The following is a 6,183-nucleotide window of genomic DNA, read 5'->3' on the forward strand; positions in this document are numbered from 1 at the left end:
AATTTTTTTTTTTTAAATATGTAAATAAACCTAGAAACTTGTAATTTTTGACATTTCTGAAGTTCCAGACCTGACACATAGATGACGCCATTTTAGAGTCAGGTCAGGTCAAATTATGCTTAAAATTCAAGAAAAATACGTAAATTAACCCAGAATCTTGTAATTTTTGACATTTCTGAAGTTCCAGACCTGACACATAGATGACGCCATTTTAGGGTCAGGTCAGGTCAAATTAACTGACCTGACCTGACCTGACCTGACCTGACCTGACACATGGATGGCGCCATTTTAGGGTCAGGTCAGGTCAAATTATGCTTAAAATTCAAGAAAAATACGTAAATTAACCCAGAATCTTGTAATTTTTGACATTTATGAAGTTCCAGACCTGTCATATAGATGACGCCATTTTAGGGTCAGGTCAGGTCAAATTATGCTTAAAATTCAAGAAAAATACGTAAATTAACCCAGAATCTTGTAATTTTTGACATTTCTGAAGTTCCAGACCTGACACATAGATGGCGCCATTTTAGGGTCAGTTAGGTCAAATTATGCTTAAAATTCAAGAAAAATACGTAAATTAACCCAGAATCTTGTAATTTTTGACATTTATGAAGTTCCAGACCTGACACATAGATGGCGCCATTTTAGGGTCAGTTAGGTCAAATTATGCTTAAAATTCAAGAAAAATACGTAAATTAACCCAGAATCTTGTAATTTTTGACATTTATGGAGTTCCAGACCTGTCATATAGATGGCGCCATTTTTGAGTTAAAATAGGCGCCAAAATTCAAAAACAATATGTAAAATAAAGGAAAAAACAGTAATTTTTGACATTTCTGAAGTTCCAGACCTGACACATAGATGGCGCCATTTTAGGGTCAGGTCAGGTCAATTATGCTTAAAATTCAAGAAAAATACGTAAATTAACCCAGAATCTTGTAATTTTTGACATTTCTGAAGTTCCAGACCTGTCATATAGATGGCGCCATTTTTGAGTCAAAATAGGCGCCAAAATTCAAAAACAATATGTAAAATAAAGGAAAAAACAGTAATTTTTGACATTTCTGAAGTTCCAGACCTGACACATAGATGGCGCCACTTTAGGGTCAAAATGGGCGCCAAATTTCAAAAAAATATGTAAATAAAGTAAAAACCAGTAATTTTTGACATTTCTGAAGTTCCAGACCTGACACATAGATGACGCCATTTTAGGGTCAGGTCAGGTCAAATTATGCTTAAAATTCAAGAAAAAATACGTAAATTAACCCAGAATCTTGTAATTTTTGACATTTCTGAAGTTCCAGACCTGTCATATAGATGGCGCCATTTTTGAGTTAAAATAGGCGCCAAAATTCAAAAACAATATGTAAAATAAAGGAAAAAACAGTAATTTTGACATTTCTGAAGTTCCAAACCTGACACATAGATGACGCCATTTTAGGGTCAGGTCAGGTCAAATTATGCTTAAAATTCAAGAAAAATACGTAAATTAACCCAGAATCTTGTAATTTTTGACATTTCTGAAGTTCCAGACCTGTCATATAGATGGCGCCATTTTTGAGTTAAAATAGGTGCCAAAATTCAAAAACAATATGTAAAATAAAGGAAAAAACAGTAATTTTTGACATTTCTGAAGTTCCAAACCTGACACATAGATGACGCCATTTTAGGGTCAGGTCAGGTCAAATTATGCTTAAAATTCAAGAAAAATACGTAAATTAACCCAGAATCTTGTAATTTTTGACATTTATGAAGTTCCAGACCTGACACATAGATGGCGCCATTTTAGGGTCAGTTAGGTCAAATTATGCTTAAAATTCAAGAAAAATACGTAAATTAACCCAGAATCTTGTAATTTTTGACATTTCTGAAGTTCCAGACCTGACACATAGATGACGCCATTTTAGGGTCAGGTCAGGTCAAATTATGCTTAAAATTCAAGAAAAATACGTAAATTAACCCAGAATCTTGTAATTTTTGACATTTCTGAAGTTCCAGACCTGTCATATAGATGGCGCCATTTTTGAGTTAAAATAGGCGCCAAAATTCAAAAACAATATGTAAAATAAAGGAAAAAACAGTAATTTTTGACATTTCTGAAGTTCCAGACCTGACACATAGATGACGCCATTTTAGGGTCAGGTCAGGTCAAATTATGCTTAAAATTCAAGAAAAATACGTAAATTAACCCAGAATCTTGTAATTTTTGACATTTCTGAAGTTCCAGACCTGTCATATAGATGGCGCCATTTTTGAGTTAAAATAGGCGCCAAAATTCAAAAACAATATGTAAAATAAAGGAAAAAACAGTAATTTTTGACATTTCTGAAGTTCCAGACCTGACACATAGATGGCGCCATTTTAGGGTCAGGTCAGGTCAAATTATGCTTAAAATTCAAGAAAAATACGTAAATTAACCCAGAATCTTGTAATTTTTGACATTTATGAAGTTCCAGACCTGTCATATAGATGACGCCATTTTAGGGTCAGGTCAGGTCAAATTATGCTTAAAATTCAAGAAAAATACGTAAATTAACCCAGAATCTTGTAATTTTTGACATTTCTGAAGTTCCAGACCTGACACATAGATGGCGCCATTTTAGGGTCAGTTAGGTCAAATTATGCTTAAAATTCAAGAAATATACGTAAATTAACCCACAATCTTGTAATTTTTGACATTTCTGAAGTTCCAGACCTGACACATAGATGGCGCCATTTTAGGGTCAGTTAGGTCAAATTATGCTTAAAATTCAAGAAAAATACGTAAATTAACCCAGAATCTTGTAATTTTTGACATTTATGAAGTTCCAGACCTGTCATATAGATGACGCCATTTTAGGGTCAGGTCAGGTCAAATTATGCTTAAAATTCAAGAAAAATACGTAAATTAACCCAGAATCTTGTAATTTTTGACATTTCTGAAGTTCCAGACCTGTCATATAGATGGCGCCATTTTAGGGTCAGGTCAGGTCAAATTATGCTTAAAATTCAAGAAAAATACGTAAATTAACCCAGAATCTTGTAATTTTTGACATTTCTGAAGTTCCAGACCTGTCATATAGATGGCGCCATTTTTGAGTCAAAATAGGCGCCAAAATTCAAAAACAATATGTAAAATAAAGGAAAAAACAGTAATTTTTGACATTTCTGAAGTTCCAGACCTGACACATAGATGGCGCCACTTTAGGGTCAAAATGGGCGCCAAATTTCAAAAAAATATGTAAATAAAGTAAAAACCAGTAATTTTTGACATTTCTGAAGTTCCAGACCTGACACATAGATGACGCCATTTTAGGGTCAGGTCAGGTCAAATTATGCTTAAAATTCAAGAAAAATACGTAAATTAACCCAGAATCTTGTAATTTTTGACATTTCTGAAGTTCCAGACCTGTCATATAGATGGCGCCATTTTTGAGTTAAAATAGGCGCCAAAATTCAAAAACAATATGTAAAATAAAGGAAAAAAACAGTAATTTTTGACATTTCTGAAGTTCCAAACCTGACACATAGATGACGCCATTTTAGGGTCAGGTCAGGTCAAATTATGCTTAAAATTCAAGAAAAATACGTAAATTAACCCAGAATCTTGTAATTTTTGACATTTCTGAAGTTCCAGACCTGTCATATAGATGGCGCCATTTTTGAGTTAAAATAGGTGCCAAAATTCAAAAACAATATGTAAAATAAAGGAAAAAACAGTAATTTTTGACATTTCTGAAGTTCCAAACCTGACACATAGATGACGCCATTTTAGGGTCAGGTCAGGTCAAATTATGCTTAAAATTCAAGAAAAATACGTAAATTAACCCAGAATCTTGTAATTTTTGACATTTATGAAGTTCCAGACCTGACACATAGATGGCGCCATTTTAGGGTCAGTTAGGTCAAATTATGCTTAAAATTCAAGAAAAATACGTAAATTAACCCAGAATCTTGTAATTTTTGACATTTCTGAAGTTCCAGACCTGACACATAGATGACGCCATTTTAGGGTCAGGTCAGGTCAAATTATGCTTAAAATTCAAGAAAAATACGTAAATTAACCCAGAATCTTGTAATTTTTGACATTTCTGAAGTTCCAGACCTGTCATATAGATGGCGCCATTTTTGAGTTAAAATAGGCGCCAAAATTCAAAAACAATATGTAAAATAAAGGAAAAAAACAGTAATTTTTGACATTTCTGAAGTTCCAGACCTGACACATAGATGACGCCATTTTAGGGTCAGGTCAGGTCAAATTATGCTTAAAATTCAAGAAAAATACGTAAATTAACCCAGAATCTTGTAATTTTTGACATTTCTGAAGTTCCAGACCTGTCATATAGATGGCGCCATTTTTGAGTTAAAATAGGCGCCAAAATTCAAAAACAATATGTAAAATAAAGGAAAAAACAGTAATTTTTGACATTTCTGAAGTTCCAGACCTGACACATAGATGGCGCCATTTTAGGGTCAGGTCAGGTCAAATTATGCTTAAAATTCAAGAAAAATACGTAAATTAACCCAGAATCTTGTAATTTTTGACATTTATGAAGTTCCAGACCTGTCATATAGATGACGCCATTTTAGGGTCAGGTCAGGTCAAATTATGCTTAAAATTCAAGAAAAATACGTAAATTAACCCAGAATCTTGTAATTTTTGACATTTCTGAAGTTCCAGACCTGACACATAGATGACGCCATTTTAGGGTCAGGTCAGGTCAAATTATGCTTAAAATTCAAGAAAAATACGTAAATTAACCCAGAATCTTGTAATTTTTGACATTTCTGAAGTTCCAGACCTGTCATATAGATGGCGCCATTTTTGAGTTAAAATAGGTGCCAAAATTCAAAAACAATATGTAAAATAAAGGAAAAAACAGTAATTTTTGACATTTCTGAAGTTCCAAACCTGACACATAGATGACGCCATTTTAGGGTCAGGTCAGGTCAAATTATGCTTAAAATTCAAGAAAAATACGTAAATTAACCCAGAATCTTGTAATTTTTGACATTTATGAAGTTCCAGACCTGACACATAGATGGCGCCATTTTAGGGTCAGTTAGGTCAAATTATGCTTAAAATTCAAGAAAAATACGTAAATTAACCCAGAATCTTGTAATTTTTGACATTTCTGAAGTTCCAGACCTGACACATAGATGACGCCATTTTAGGGTCAGGTCAGGTCAAATTATGCTTAAAATTCAAGAAAAATACGTAAATTAACCCAGAATCTTGTAATTTTTGACATTTCTGAAGTTCCAGACCTGTCATATAGATGGCGCCATTTTTGAGTTAAAATAGGCGCCAAAATTCAAAAACAATATGTAAAATAAAGGAAAAAACAGTAATTTTTGACATTTCTGAAGTTCCAGACCTGACACATAGATGACGCCATTTTAGGGTCAGGTCAGGTCAAATTATGCTTAAAATTCAAGAAAAATACGTAAATTAACCCAGAATCTTGTAATTTTTGACATTTCTGAAGTTCCAGACCTGTCATATAGATGGCGCCATTTTTGAGTTAAAATAGGCGCCAAAATTCAAAAACAATATGTAAAATAAAGGAAAAAACAGTAATTTTTGACATTTCTGAAGTTCCAGACCTGACACATAGATGGCGCCATTTAGGGTCAGGTCAGGTCAAATTATGCTTAAAATTCAAGAAAAATACGTAAATTAACCCAGAATCTTGTAATTTTTGACATTTATGAAGTTCCAGACCTGTCATATAGATGACGCCATTTTAGGGTCAGGTCAGGTCAAATTATGCTTAAAATTCAAGAAAAATACGTAAATTAACCCAGAATCTTGTAATTTTTGACATTTCTGAAGTTCCAGACCTGACACATAGATGGCGCCATTTTAGGGTCAGTTAGGTCAAATTATGCTTAAAATTCAAGAAATATACGTAAATTAACCCACAATCTTGTAATTTTTGACATTTCTGAAGTTCCAGACCTGACACATAGATGGCGCCATTTTAGGGTCAGTTAGGTCAAATTATGCTTAAAATTCAAGAAAATACGTAAATTAACCCAGAATCTTGTAATTTTTGACATTTATGAAGTTCCAGACCTGTCATATAGATGACGCCATTTTAGGGTCAGGTCAGGTCAAATTATGCTTAAAATTCAAGAAAAATACGTAAATTAACCCAGAATCTTGTAATTTTTGACATTTCTGAAGTTCCAGACCTGTCA

Source organism: Gnatocerus cornutus, unplaced genomic scaffold (genome assembly GCF_029298725.1).
Source record: "Gnatocerus cornutus isolate USDA-ARS CGAHR unplaced genomic scaffold, icGnaCorn1.1 Chromosome186, whole genome shotgun sequence".
NCBI classification, from domain to species: domain Eukaryota; kingdom Metazoa; phylum Arthropoda; class Insecta; order Coleoptera; family Tenebrionidae; genus Gnatocerus; species Gnatocerus cornutus.